This window comes from Leptodactylus fuscus, chromosome 6 (assembly GCF_031893055.1).
Source record: "Leptodactylus fuscus isolate aLepFus1 chromosome 6, aLepFus1.hap2, whole genome shotgun sequence".
Classification (NCBI taxonomy): Eukaryota; Metazoa; Chordata; class Amphibia; order Anura; family Leptodactylidae; genus Leptodactylus; species Leptodactylus fuscus.
Window position 1 is genome coordinate 39,126,014 of NC_134270.1, and position 16,251 is coordinate 39,142,264.

A 16,251-nucleotide genomic window follows, 5' to 3' on the forward strand; every position below is an offset into this window, starting at 1 on the left:
ATATAGTATAAGTTTTTTTTTTACTGGTACACAAAATGAACCGTGCATAGGGCCAGGGGCGTAACTACCGTGGTAGCAGCAGTAGCAGCTGCCACAGGGCCCGGGCCATTAGGGGGCCCGGTGACAGCCGCTGCAGGTTTTTTTTTTTTTTTTAAATAGTCCGTTACAGGCCCCATTCACTTGCCGATCCTGGCTGGGCCGGGATCGGCAAGTGACACCACGGGCCCCACAAACACTATCATTATACTCGGGGGTATTTGCAGACCCCCGAGTATAATGATCAGCGGACCGGGAGACGTAAGGAACATAACAAACAGTGTTACTTGCCTCTCCACGATCCTGCCTCCGGCCTCCCTCATTCGTGTTTGATGTCTCTGACGTCACATGGCCCGGGTCTGCTTCCCGGGTCATGTGACGTCCGACGTCATTAATGCAGGACAAGAGCGGCAGCCGGTAGCCGACAGCCTAGGAGCCGGGCACAGGTAAGCAACTGGTTTTTTTTTAAATGTTTTTATTCCCCCGGGTCTCCGATTATTATACTCTGGGGTCTGAAAAGACCCCAGAGTATAATAATTGTTTATGGATGTCCACAGTGGGACATAATACTGTGTGCAGGGGACACTATTGGGGTTAATTCTGTGTGCAGGGGACACTATTGGGGTTAATACTATGTGTGCAGGGGACACTATTGGGGTAAATTCTGTGTGCAGGGGCCACTATTGGGGTTAATACTGTGTGCAGGGGACACTATTGGGGTTAATACTGTGTGCAGGGGACACTATTGGGGTTAATACTGTGTGCAGGGGCCACTATTGGGGTTAATACTGTGTGCAGGGGCCACTATTGGGGTTAATACTGTGTGCAGGGGCCACTATTGGGGTTAATACTGTGTGCAGGGGCCACTATTGGGGTTAATTCTGTGTGCAGGGGCCACTATTGGGGTTAATACTGTGTGCAGGGGCCACTATTGGGGTTAATACTGTGTGCAGGGGCCACTATTGGGGTTAATACTGTGTGCAGGAGCCACTAATGGGGTTAATACTGTGTGCAGGGGCCACTATGGGGCGTAATACTGTGTGCAGGGCTTACTAAGGGACATAATAGAGTTCTGAGGAGGGGGTAGATTGAGGTCTTCGGCGTCGGTTTGGGGGGGGCCCATGTCAAAAGTTCGCCACGGGGCCCCGCCATTCCTAGTTACGCCACTGCATAGGGCCTAGGGTTCGATCGAACCCCGGTTAAGATCCACTAGTCTAGGCTTTTATAAGCATGTTTTGGGTTGCTATTGATGTATCAGCATATTGTGAAAAATTGGGACCCTCAACCGAAACAGAGATCATCATATTGCTGTATGCAGGTATCTAATGGTAACATACACTCACCAGCCACTTTATTAGGTACACCATGCTAGTAACGGGTTGGACCCCCTTTTGCCTTCAGAACTGCCTCAATTCTTTGTGGCATAGATTCAACAAGGTGCTGGAAGCATTGCTCAGAGATTTTGGTCCATATTGACATGATGGTATCACACAGTTGCCGCAGATTTGTCGGCTGCACATCCATGATGCAAATCTCCCGTTCCACCACATCCCAAAGATGCTCTATTGGATTGAGATCTGGTGACTGTGGAGGCCATTGGAGTACAGTGAACTCATTGTCATGTTCAAGAAAGCAGTCTGAGATGATTCCAGCTTTATGACATGGCGCATTATCCTGCTGAAAGTAGCCATCAGATGTTGGGTACATTGTGGTCATAAAGGGATGGACATGGTCAGCAACAATACTCAGGTAGGCTTTGGCGTTGCAACGATGCTCAATTGGTACCAAGGGGCCCAAAGAGTGCCAAGAAAATATTCCCCACACCATGACACCACCACCACCAGCCTGAACCGTTGATACAAGGCAGGATGGATCCATGCTTTCATGTTGTTGACGCCATATTCTGACCCTACCATCCGAATGTCGCAGCAGAAATCGAGACTCATCAGACCAGGCAACGTTTTTCCAATCTTCAATTGTCCAATTTCGATGAGCTTGTGCAAATTGTAGCCTCAGTTTCCTGTTCTTAGCTGAAAGGAGTGGCACCCGGTGTGGTCTTCTGCTGCTGTAGCCCATCTGCCTCAAAGTTCGATGTACTGTGCGTTCAGAGATGCTCTTCTGGCTACCTTGGTTGTAACGGGTGGCTATTTGAGTCACTGTTGCCTTTCTATCAGCTTGAACCAGTCTGGCCATTCTCCTCTGACCTCTGGCATCAACAACGCATTTCCGCCCACAGAACTGCCGCTCACTGGATGTTTTTTCTTTTTCGGACCATTCTCTGTAAACCCTAGAGATGGTTGTGCGTGAAAATCCCAGTAGATCAGCAGTTTCTGAAATACTCAGACCAGCCCTTCTGGCACCAACAACCATGCCACGTTCAAAGGCACTCAAATCACCTTGGTTTGAACTGCAGGAGATTGTCTTGACCATGTCTACATGCCTAAATGCACTGAGTTGCCGCCATGTGATTGGCTGATTAGAAATTAAGTGTTAACGAGCAGTTGGACAGGTGTACCTAATAAAGTGGCCGGTGAGTGTATGTAATTCCTTTATGGTATGGAGCCATAGGGTCAGCATGATGAGGCTTCAATAACGTGATCTTTAACGACACAGTTTCTTATCTTAGCGGTAACCCGCTGGAAGATGCATTTTATAGAAGTCCATAGTAAAATGACTTTTACACAGGTTTATTTATTATGCTTACATTGTTAGTCACTGTCCCATATAGGGCTCACAATCCCCATCAGTATGTCTTTGCAGTGTGGGAGGAAACCCATGCAAACATGGGGAGAACATACAAACTCCTTGCAGATTTTGTCCTTTGCAGGATTTGAACCCTGGACTCCAGGTCTGCAAGGCTAACCACTGAGCCACCATGCAATAATTGGCTATACAGTTTGCTCTATGTCATTGATGTGACAAATGTTTGTTGGTTGGAGGATCACATTGTTTATGTGGGCACAGAGAATGTGCGGTCAACAAACCATAATTCTGTGAACCCCCCCAAAAAAATTGCATGGAAAATGAAAAGTGAATGTCAATGGACTTGCTGTATTTACTATCAGCATCCATTATAGACAGACGTTTACTGTTCTGTGATGTGTATGTAGAAGAAGGTATCAAGAAACCATGGAGGATGGGACATTTGTGAAAATACCTAGTAAATTCTATCACATAGTCCTGGTTCTGAAAAGGACATCCGGTAATATAGTATAATGTCCCACAGTGGCCTATTCACACAGTATTATGTCCTATAGTGATCTTAATAGAATATAATGTCCCACAGTGGCACCTGCACCACGTATAATGACCCATTCACACAGTATAATCTCTCAGTGATCCATATGATGTTCATTACAGATGTTGCAAACATTTTTTGGGTTCACTACTAATCAACTACTATTATACTCTGGGGTCTTTCAGACCACAAAGTATAACATTGGAGACCCTAGAGAGGTGACAGGTTGCATACTCACTTCTCCTGGGCTCCAGAGTTGATCGTTGACAGAGAGCTGATGCCTCTAATTGTATGAATGAAACCACCAGATGAATCTCGCCCAACAAATATTATAAGTGCCAAGGCCTTACTTACCTATCCCCACTCCTGTCCACGGCCACCTCTGTTTCCCCTTCAGCCTCCAGGAGGTCGCACTGACGAACCTCAATGACATGATGTGGGGACTAAAGAGGGTGAAGAGGAGGCGGAGGAGGCTGTGGGACATTACCTGCTGGAGTAATCAGCAGCAGAGCCCACCAAACCTCTAAGTCCATGGGCCACGTAGCAGCTGCCACGAATATAGGGGGTGGCTTCCTCTTCTTTATACACAGACACTAATGAATCCCAAGTGACCCCATTGACTATAAGGGTCCATTCACACGGAGTAACATGCCGCGTGATCTGGCACATATACGGCGTGTGAGACTTTGAGCGCCGTAAAAGCTCCCATTGATTTCAATGGGAGCCTGGATCGTATACGCTGCGTTATTTTACGGCCGTGATTTTGCAGTGATTTTGGTATCTGTTACATCCTCTTTCATTCTGCTTGAAAATCTAACAAATGCACAACTTTTTTTGCCTGCAATTTTGCATGCAAGACTTTTTTATTCATGATTTTGTGATGGGGGCACTGAATTTAGAATCCGTCACAGTTGTGAACAGAATTTTAGCCACGTCTAAACTGCAATATTACTATAAACTTCAATGGAGGCATATGTACTTAACATGTGGTCACTGATGCTTTCCGGTAAAATATGATATTACAAAGAATAAAAATTTGACATATCCTTTTTTTACCTAATGGAAGTCAATGGTAAAAATATTCATTTGTAAGCCGTTGTGAGCACGACCCTCATTTCTATTGTTTGCATTACTTAGTTTGTTCCTCATTTTGTCTCATTTTGCTTGTACATTCATTGTCTTTGGATTGTAAAGTGCTGGGGAATGTGTTGGCGCTATATAGGTTATAATTAGAGATGAGCGAACACTAAAATGTTCGAGGTTCGAAATTCGATTCGAACAGCCGCTCAATGTTCGTGTGTTCGAACGGGTTTCGAACCCCATTATAGTCTATGGGGAACAGATACTCGTTAAGGGGGAAACCCAAATCCGTGTCTGGAGGGTCACCAAGTCCACTATGACACCCCAGGAAATTATGCCAACACCTCTGGAATGACACTGGGACAGCAGGGGAAGCATGTCTGGGGGCATCTAACACACCAAAGACCCTCTATTACCCCAACATCACAGCCTAACAACTACACACTTTACACACTCAATACCACCTCTCTGACAGTAGGAAAACACCTTGAAACATGTGTATTTGGCACTTGCAGTGAGGAGAGCTTGTCACCAGCAGTGAATTTGGCCCTTGTAGTAAGTTGAGGTTGGCACCAACATTTGTTTTGAAAATCAGGGTGGATTGAGCCTCTAACCAGCAGAGTTTGGGCAAATTCATGGTGGAGGGAGCCTCTAAAAACCCCAGTTTGGACCAATTCATGGTGGAGGGAGCCTCTAACCAGCCCAGTTTGGGCAAATTCATGGTGGAGGGAGCCTCTAAAAAACCCAGTTTGGACCAATTCATGGTGGAGGGAGCCTCTAACCAGCCCAGTTTGGGCAAATTCATGGTGGAGGGAGCCTCTAACCAGCCCAGTTTGGACCAATTAATGGTGGAGGGAGCCTCTAACCAGCCCAGTTTGGACCAATTAATGGTGGAGGGAGCCTCTAACCACCCCAGTTTGGACCAATTCATGGTGGAGGGAGCCTCTAAACAGCCCAGTTTGGGCAAATTCATGGTGGAGGGAGCCTCTAAAAAACCCAGTTTGGACCAATTCATGGTGGAGGGAGCCTCTAACCAGCCCAGTTTGGACCAATTAATGGTGGAGGGAGCCTCTAAACAGCCAAGTTTGGACCAATTCATGGTGGAGGGAGCCTCTAAAAACCCCAGTTTGGACCAATTCATGGTGGAGGGAGCCTCTAACCAGCCCAGTTTGGGCAAATTCATGGTGGAGGGAGCCTCTAAACAGCCCAGTTTGGGCAAATTCATGGTGGAGGGAGCCTCTAACCAGCCCAGTTTGGACCAATTAATGATGGAGGGAGCCTCTAACCAGCCCAGTTTGGACCAATTAATGGTGGAGGGAGCCTCTAACCACCCCAGTTTGGACCAATTCATGGTGGAGGGAGCCTCTAACCAGCCCAGTTTGGACCAATTCATGGTGGAGGGAGCCTCTAAAAAACCCAGTTTGGACCAATTCATGGTGGAGGGAGCCTCTAAACAGCCCAGTTTGGGCAAATTCATGGTGGAGGGAGCCTCTAAAAACCCCAGTTTGGACCAATTCATGGTGGAGGGAGCCTCTAACCAGCCCAGTTTGGGCAAATTCATGGTGGAGGGAGCCTCTAAAAAACCCAGTTTGGACCAATTCATGGTGGAGGGAGCCTCTAACCAGCCCAGTTTGGGCAAATTCATGGTGGAGGGAGCCTCTAACCAGCCCAGTTTGGACCAATTAATGGTGGAGGGAGCCTCTAACCAGCCCAGTTTGGACCAATTAATGGTGGAGGGAGCCTCTAACCACCCCAGTTTGGACCAATTCATGGTGGAGGGAGCCTCTAAACAGCCCAGTTTGGGCAAATTCATGGTGGAGGGAGCCTCTAAAAAACCCAGTTTGGACCAATTCATGGTGGAGGGAGCCTCTAACCAGCCCAGTTTGGACCAATTAATGGTGGAGGGAGCCTCTAAACAGCCAAGTTTGGACCAATTCATGGTGGAGGGAGCCTCTAAAAACCCCAGTTTGGACCAATTCATGGTGGAGGGAGCCTCTAACCAGCCCAGTTTGGGCAAATTCATGGTGGAGGGAGCCTCTAAACAGCCCAGTTTGGGCAAATTCATGGTGGAGGGAGCCTCTAACCAGCCCAGTTTGGACCAATTAATGGTGGAGGGAGCCTCTAACCAGCCCAGTTTGGACCAATTAATGGTGGAGGGAGCCTCTAACCAGCCCAGTTTGGACCAATTAATGGTGGAGGGAGCCTCTAACCACCCCAGTTTGGACCAATTCATGGTGGAGGGAGCCTCTAACCAGCCCAGTTTGGACCAATTCATGGTGGAGGGAGCCTCTAAAAAACCCAGTTTGGACCAATTCATGGTGGAGGGAGCCTCTAAACAGCCCAGTTTGGGCAAATTCATGGTGGAGGGAGCCTCTAAAAAACCCAGTTTGGACCAATTCATGGTGGAGGGAGCCTCTAACCAGCCCAGTTTGGACCAATTAATGGTGGAGGGAGCCTCTAAACAGCCAAGTTTGGACCAATTCATGGTGGAGGGAGCCTCTAAAAACCCCAGTTTGGACCAATTCATGGTGGAGGGAGCCTCTAACCAGCCCAGTTTGGACCAATTAATGGTGGAGGGAGCCTCTAACCAGCCCAGTTTGGACCAATTAATGGTGGAGGGAGCCTCTAACCACCCCAGTTTGGACCAATTCATGGTGGAGGGAGCCTCTAAACAGCCCAGTTTGGGCAAATTCATGGTGGAGGGAGCCTCTAAAAAACCCAGTTTGGACCAATTCATGGTGGAGGGAGCCTCTAACCAGCCCAGTTTGGACCAATTAATGGTGGAGGGAGCCTCTAAACAGCCAAGTTTGGACCAATTCATGGTGGAGGGAGCCTCTAAAAACCCCAGTTTGGACCAATTCATGGTGGAGGGAGCCTCTAACCAGCCCAGTTTGGACCAATTAATGGTGGAGGGAGCCTCTAACCAGCCCAGTTTGGACCAATTAATGGTGGAGGGAGCCTCTAACCACCCCAGTTTGGACCAATTCATGGTGGAGGGAGCCTCTAAACAGCCCAGTTTGGGCAAATTCATGGTGGATGGAGCCTCTAAAAAACCCAGTTTGGACCAATTCATGGTGGAGGGAGCCTCTAACCAGCCCAGTTTGGACCAATTAATGGTGGAGGGAGCCTCTAAACAGCCAAGTTTGGACCAATTCATGGTGGAGGGAGCCTCTAAAAACCCCAGTTTGGACCAATTCATGGTGGAGGGAGCCTCTAACCAGCCCAGTTTGGGCAAATTCATGGTGGAGGGAGCCTCTAAACAGCCCAGTTTGGGCAAATTCATGGTGGAGGGAGCCTCTAACCAGCCCAGTTTGGACCAATTAATGGTGGAGGGAGCCTCTAACCAGCCCAGTTTGGACCAATTCATGGTGGAGGGAGCCTCTAACCAGCCCAGTTTGGACCAATTCATGGTGGAGGGAGCCTCTAACCACCCCAGTTTGGACCAATTCATGGTGGAGGGAGCCTCTAACCAGCCCAGTTTGGACCAATTCATGGTGGAGGGAGCCTCTAAAAAACCCAGTTTGGACCAATTCATGGTGGAGGGAGCCTCTAAACAGCCCAGTTTGGGCAAATTCATGGTGGAGGGAGCCTCTAAAAAACCCAGTTTGGACCAATTCATGGTGGAGGGAGCCTCTAACCAGCCCAGTTTGGACCAATTAATGGTGGAGGGAGCCTCTAAACAGCCAAGTTTGGACCAATTCATGGTGGAGGGAGCCTCTAAAAACCCCAGTTTGGACCAATTCATGGTGGAGGGAGCCTCTAACCAGCCCAGTTTGGACCAATTAATGGTGGAGGGAGCCTCTAACCAGCCCAGTTTGGACCAATTAATGGTGGAGGGAGCCTCTAACCACCCCAGTTTGGACCAATTCATGGTGGAGGGAGCCTCTAAACAGCCAAGTTTGGACCAATTCATGGTGAAGGGAGCCTCTAAAAACCCGTTTGGACCAATTCATGGTGGAGGGAGCCTCTAACCAGCCCAGTTTGGGCAAATTCATGGTGGAGGGAGCCTCTAAACAGCCCAGTTTGGGCAAATTCATGGTGGAGGGAGCCTCTAACCAGCCCAGTTTGGACCAATTAATGGTGGAGGGAGCCTCTAACCAGCCCAGTTTGGACCAATTAATGGTGGAGGGAGCCTCTAACCACCCCAGTTTGGACCAATTCATGGTGGAGGGAGCCTCTAAACAGCCAAGTTTGGACCAATTCATGGTGGAGGGAGCCTCTAAAAACCCCAGTTTGGACCAATTCATGGTGGAGGGAGCCTCTAACCAGCCCAGTTTGGACCAATTAATGGTGGAGGGAGCCTCTAAACAGCCAAGTTTTGGGAAATTCATGGTGGAGGGAGCCTCTAACCAGCCCAGTTTGGACCAATTCATGGTGGAGGGAGCCTCTAAACAGCCCAGTTTGGGCAAATTCATGGTGGAGGGAGCCTCTAAAAAACCCAGTTTGGACCAATTCATGGTGGAGGGAGCCTCTAACCAGCCCAGTTTGGACCAATTAATGGTGGAGGGAGCCTCTAAACAGCCAAGTTTGGACCAATTCATGGTGGAGGGAGCCTCTAAAAACCCCAGTTTGGACCAATTCATGGTGGAGGGAGCCTCTAACCAGCCCAGTTTGGGCAAATTCATGGTGGAGGGAGCCTCTAAACAGCCCAGTTTGGGCAAATTCATGGTGGAGGGAGCCTCTAACCAGCCCAGTTTGGACCAATTAATGGTGGAGGGAGCCTCTAACCACCCCAGTTTGGATCAATTCATGGTGGAGGGAGCCTCTAACCAGCCCAGTTTGGACCAATTCATGGTGGAGGGAGCCTCTAAAAAACCCAGTTTGGACCAATTCATGGTGGAGGGAGCCTCTAAACAGCCCAGTTTGGGCAAATTCATGGTGGAGGGAGCCTCTAAACAGCCCAGTTTGGGCAAATTCATGGTGGAGGGAGCCTCTAACCAGCCCAGTTTGGACCAATTAATGGTGGAGGGAGCCTCTAACCAGCCCAGTTTGGACCAATTCATGGTGGAGGGAGCCTCTAAACAGCCCAGTTTTGGCAAATTCATGGTGGAAGGAGCCTCTAACCAGCAGAGTTGTGGGAAAGCAGGGTGGAGGGAGCCTCTAACCAGCAGAGTTGGTGGAAATCAGGGTGGAGGGAGCCTCTAACCAGCAGAGTTGGGGGAAATCATGTTGGAGGGAGCCTAGTATTAGCAGAATTGTGCAACGCTTATGGTGGATGAGTATGAGGATGCGGAGGAATTGGAGAGGTTGAGTACAGACATGGAGTTTCATGTTGGGGTGCTTTACACAGGTGGGCACAAAAATGAAGGCTCTATCCAGTGGTGGTTCATTTTTATCAAAGTGAGCCGGTCGGCACTCTCAGCTGACAGACGGGTGCGCTTGTCAGTGATGATGCCACCGGCTGCACTGAACACCCTCTCAGATAGGACGCTGGCGGCAGGACAGGACAGCACCTCCAAGGCATATAGGGCAAGTTCAAGCCACAGGTCCAACTTCGACACCCAATACGTGTAGGGCGCAGAGGGGTCGGAGAGGACAGGGCTGTGGTCGGAAAGGTATTCCCGCAACATGCGCCTATACTTCTCACGCCTGGTGACACTAGGACCCTCCGTGGCGGCACTTTGGCGAGGGGGTGCCATCAAGGTGTCCCAGACCTTAGACAGTGTGCCCCTCGTTTGTGTGGACCGGTGAGAACTTGGTTGCCTACTGGAGGAACTGCCCTCCCTGCCGCCAACGTCACATGCTGGAAACATCTCCATCATATTCTGCACCAATTGCCTGTGGCAAGCATTGATGCGATTGGCCCTCCCCTCTACCGGAATAAAAGACGAGATGTTGTTTTTATAAATATATGATAATGTGTTTTTCCAGCTCACCCTCTCATCCAGCCGAATGCACGGAAACGCAGGTGGACTTCAACCAGCAGGAATACAAATTTTTCGCAAAAGGATGAATCCAGCATAAGGATGAATAAAATTTAACTTTTATTAAATCTTCATAAAATATAGTAACGTGCTTTTAGCAAGATCCAAATTGCATGGCTACGCGTTTCGGAGCTGTATTGCGTGCTCCTTCTTCAAGGCATGCTACTAACATTTTACACATCACTTTTAAAACCCCCTTAATTAACTGATCCACCCATAAAACCAGGTGATACGCATCACAATAAAAACAAAACATACTATTGCAGATCTTTAGACCAATGCAAAACACATTACAATTTACATCATATAATACATTATACACTTGCACTTGTGATTACAAAAATCTGTACCCATGGCTATATATACATAGATTGTAAATATATATATATTAGCATTAACGGGCGACAAAGATATTCTATTCATAGGGAAATTGTATCTCCTATATACACATTTATAATTATATTCTCCCTGTCGTACATCTCCCAACAATAACCAGAAAACACTTATGATTGTTTATAAATAGATGTTCTAACCATATCACCAACCTTATATATATAATGTACACTCCCATATTCCCAGGGAATATGGGAGTGTACATTATATATATAAGGTTGGTGATATGGTTAGAACATCTATTTATAAACAATCATAAGTGTTTTCTGGTTATTGTTGGGAGATGTACGACAGGGAGAATATAATTATAAATGTGTATATAGGAGATACAATTTCCCTATGAATAGAATATCTTTGTCGCCCGTTAATGCTAATATATATATATTTACAATCTATGTATATATAGCCATGGGTACAGATTTTTGTAATCACAAGTGCAAGTGTATAATGTATTATATGATGTAAATTGTAATGTGTTTTGCATTGGTCTAAAGATCTGCAATAGTATGTTTTGTTTTTATTGTGATGCGTATCACCTGGTTTTATGGGTGGATCAGTTAATTAAGGGGGTTTTAAAAGTGATGTGTAAAATGTTAGTAGCATGCCTTGAAGAAGGAGCACGCAATACAGCTCCGAAACGCGTAGCCATGCAATTTGGATCTTGCTAAAAGCACGTTACTATATTTTATGAAGATTTAATAAAAGTTAAATTTTATTCATCCTTATGCTGGATTCATCCTTTTGCGAAAAATGTTGTTTTTATACCGGGGGTCAAGGATAGCAAAGATCCAGTACTGGTTGTCCTCCATGATTTTGACAATACGCTTGTCGGTTGTAAAGCACCCCAACATGAACTCAGCCATGTCTGCCACAGTGTTAGTTGGCATGACTCCTCTGGCCCCACCGGAAAGTTCAATCTCCATTTCCTCCTCATCCTCCATGTCTACCCATCCGCGCTGCAACAATGGGACGATTCGAAGTTGCCCGGAAGCCTCCTGTATCACCATCACATCATCGGACAACTCTTCTTCCTCCTCCTCCTCCTCCTCCTCCTCCATTAAACGCAGTGAAGCGGACAGATGTGTGGACCTACTCTCCAGCTGTGACGGATCGGATGCTATCCCTAACTCCTCTGTGTGATCTGAGTTATCCCTGATGTCAATCAGGGATTCTCTCAGAACACACAAGAGCGGGATTGTAAGGCTCACCATCGCATCCTCAGAGCTCACCCTCCTTGTGGACTCCTCAAAGACCCGTAGGATGTCACAAAGGTCTCTCATCCATGGCCACTCATGGATGTGAAACTGAGGCAGCTGACTTTGTGGCACCCTAGGGTTTTGTAGCTGGTATTCCATCAAAGGTCTCTGCTGCTCAACCACTCTATTCAACATCTGAAACGTTGAGTTCCAGCGTGTGGGGACGTCGCACAAAAGCCGGTGTTGTGGCACATGCAGGCGTTGCTGGAGAGATTTTAAGCTAGCAGCGGCTACTGTCGACTTGCGAAAGTGGGCGCACATGCGCCGCACTTTCACCAGTAGCTCTGGAACATTGGGGTAGCTCTTTAGGAAACGTTGCACCACTAGGTTGAAGACGTGGGCCAGGCATGGAACATGTTGGAGTCCGGCAAGCTCCAGAGCTGCTACCAGGTTCCGGCCGTTATCACAAACGACCATGCCTGGGCCCAGGTGCAGCGGCTCAAACCATATTGCCGTCTCATCGAGGAGGGCATCCCTCACCTCGGAGGCAGTGTGCTGTCTGTCCCCCAAGCTGATCAGCTTCAGCACAGCCTGCTGACGTCTACCAACGCCAGTGCTGCAACGTTTCCAACTCGTAGCTGGGGTCAATCTAACAGCGGAGGAGGAGGCGGTGGCGGAGGAGGAGGCGGTGGCGGAGGAGGAGGCGGTAGAGGAGGAGGAGGAGGGGGGTGTTCTTCTCGTGTCCCTGCCAGGAATGTTAGGTGGGGAGACGAGGTACACCGGGCCAGTTTGGGAAGCAGTCCCAGCCTCAACTACATTCACCCAGTGTGCCGTCAGTGAAATGTAGCGTCCCTGTCCGCATGCACTTGTCCACGCGTCGGTGGTCAAGTGGACCTTTGTGCAAAGCGCGGAACTAAGGGCCCGCCTGATGTTGAGTGACACGTGCTGGTGCAAGGCGGGGACGGCACACCGGGAGAAGTAGTGACGGCTAGGGACGGCATAGCGAGGTGCCGCAGTTGCCATCAGGTCCAGGAAGGCGGGAGTTTCAACAAGCCGGAACGCCAACATCTCCTGGGCCAGCAGTTTAGCGATGTTGGCGTTCAAGGCTTGCGCGTGTGGGTGGTTAGCAGTGTATTTCTGCCGCCGCTCCAATGTCTGAGAGATGGTGGGTTGTTGTAAAGAAACGCCTGATGGTGCCTTTGATGGTGCAGGAGAAGGAGATAAGACAGGACCAGGGGAGGATGAGGTAGAAGTCAACAAAGTGGCGGAGGCAGATGAAGTGGTGTCCTGGCTCGTCCTCTGGAGTGCATCGCCAGCACAGTCAGCAGTGGCAGTGGCAGAGGCAGAGGCAGTGGCAGAGGCAGTGGCAGTGGCGTGAACGGCAGGCGGCCTTTGTCCTGCCGTTGCTGCCTGCCACTGATTCCAGTGCTTGGATTCCAAATGACGGCGCATTGAAGTGGTGGACAGGTTGCTCTTCTCAGAGCCCCTAATCAATTTCGAGAGGCAAATTGTGCAGACAACACTATATCTGTCCTCGGCGCATTCCTTGAAAAAACTCCACACCTTCGAGAAACGTGCCCTCGAGGTGGGAGTTTTTCGGGGCTGGGTACGAACTGGAACATCTTGGGAGATTCCGGGTGTGGCCTGGCTTCGCCTAAGCTGCTGACCTCTGCCTCTGCCTCTAGCTACCCTTTTTGGTGCTGCACCTGCCTCAACATCCACACTACTTTCCCCGCTTGACATCCCCCCTGTCCAGGTCGGGTCAGTGTCCTCATCATCCACCACTTCCTCTTCCAACTCCTGTCTCATCTCCTCCTCCCGCACAATGCGCCGGTCAACTGGATGCCCTGACGGCAACTGCGTCACATCATCGTCGATGAGGGTGGGTTGCTGGTCATCCACCACCAAATCGAACAGAGATGGAGGAGACTCTAGTGTTTGAGCATCTGGACACAGATGCTCCTCTGTTAGGTTCGTGGAATCGTGACGTGGAGAGGCAGGTTGAGGGACAATGAAAGGAGCGGAGAACAGCTCTGGGGAGCAGGGACAGTTTGGGTTATTGTACTGTAAAGCTTCGGAATTTTGGGAGGAAGGAAGACAAGACTGTTGGGTAATAGGAGGAGAGGAGGCAGAGTCTGACTGGCTGCTGGACAATGTGCTGTAAGCGTTCTCTGACAGCCATTGCAAGACCTGTTCCTGGTTCTCGGGCCTACTAAGGTTTGTACCCTGCAGTTTAGTTAATGTGGCAAGCAACCCTGGCACTGTGGAGTGGCGCAATGCTTGCTGCCCCACAGGAGTAGGCACGGGACGCCCTGTGGCTTCACTGCTACCTTGCTCCCCAGAACCATTCCCCCGACCTCGCCCACGGCCTCGTCCACGTCCCTTTCCGGGAGCCTTGCGCATTTTGAATTCCTAGTTAGAAATTGGCACTGTATACCAGTAGTAAAAATTGTGGGTGCACGTAACCCCAATATATTCTTTGAATTCCCAGTCAGACACTGGCACTATATGGCAGTAGCAAGAAATGAGGGTATTTGTATTCCCAATATACTCTTTAAATTCCCAGTCAGACAATGGCACTGTATACCAGTAGTAAAAATTGTGGGTGCACGTAACCCCAATATATTCTTTGAATTCCCAGTCAGAAACTGGCACTATATGGCAGTAGCAAGAAATGAGGGTATTTGTATTCCCAATATACTCTTTGAATTCCCAGTCAGACAATGGCACTGTATACCAGTAGTAAAAATTGTGGGTGCACGTAACCCCAATATATTCTTTGAATTACCAGTCAGAAACTGGCACTATATGGCAGTAGCAAGAAATGAGGGTATTTATAACCCCAATATATTCTTTGAATTCCCAGTCAGACAGTGGCACTGTATACCAGTAGTAAAAATTGTGGGTGCACGTAACCCCAATATATTCTTTGAATTCCCAGTCAGACACTGGCACTATATGGCAGTAGCAAGAAATGAGGGTATTTGTATTCCCAATATATTCTTTGAATTCCCAGTCAGACAATGGCACTGTATACCAGTAGTAAAAATTGTGGGTGCACGTAACCCCAATATATTCTTTGAATTCCCAGTCAGACACTGGCACTATATGGCAGTAGCAAGAAATGAGGGTATTTGTATTCCCAATATATTCTTTGAATTCCCAGTCAGACAATGGCACTGTATACCAGTAGTAAAAATTGTGGGTGTATATAGCCCCAATTCTATTGCTAGGGGACTTGCAGGGTATTTCTGGGGTGAAGGTGGGGGGGCACACCGTTGGAACGGGTATCGGGGTATATATCGGGTATACGGGAATACACTGACAGTGTATTCCATTCAGGATCCTGGGAAAGCTGGGTTGCGGCGATTGAGCCCGTCAGTGCCACGTTACACTGACAAGCTTCTCCCTGGAATTTAGCTCTTATAAGAGCTGTTGGTTGTCTTCTCCTTCCTATCCTAGCCTGTCCCTGCCTACCCAGAATCTAACCCCTAGCTAACTGGACGGAAACCTCCGTCCTCGGTGAATTGCAAGCTCAGAATGACGCGAAGCTGGGCGGCGCTGTTCTTTTAAATTAGAGGTCACATGTTTTCGGCAGCCAATGGGTTTTGCCTACTTTTTTCAACGTCACCGGTGTCGTAGTTCCTGTCCCACCTACCCTGCGCTGTTATTGGAGCAAAAAAGGCGCCAGGGAAGGTGGGAGGGGAATCGAGTAATGGCGCACTTTACCACGCGGTGTTCGATTCGATTCGAACATGCCGAACAGCCTAATATCCGATCGAACATGAGTTCGATAGAACACTGTTCGCTCATCTCTAGTTATAATTATTATTATTAATGTCACAGGTATACAGTTCCATACATCTGCTGTAAACACAATATGAAGGAGTCTCTGTGAAAAGTGTAATTGCTGCAGTTATTTCGAGTTCATTAAAATTTAACACTTACATTTACATACAACCTTTTAGTTAATTTATTAATGGAATCATATTAACCACGCGCAGTCCTGCAATCATTTTATTGCTCCTATGCATATAAAATAAAAAGATAAAACAACTTAGAAAAAAATCTTGATTGAAAATCTACCATATTGTGTCTGCAGTTCCCTATACGTCACCAATGTAAAAGCCCAGCACACTAAGGATTAAAAGGTCAAAGTTTTATGTTCAATTATCTTCCAGTATTAAATTAGTGGGGCCCAAAACCCAACAATTGGCTGTTTTCAGTTGGAAGTAGATGGTTTATGCAGTGACTAAGCCCTCGTTCACATCTGCATTTGGATTCCGTCTGGGGAAGTCCGCATGGGGACCCCCTGAACGGAATATCAAATGCAATTGCAAGTGCTGGTGCAGTAAAAGCACATGGATCTGATAGACTATAATGG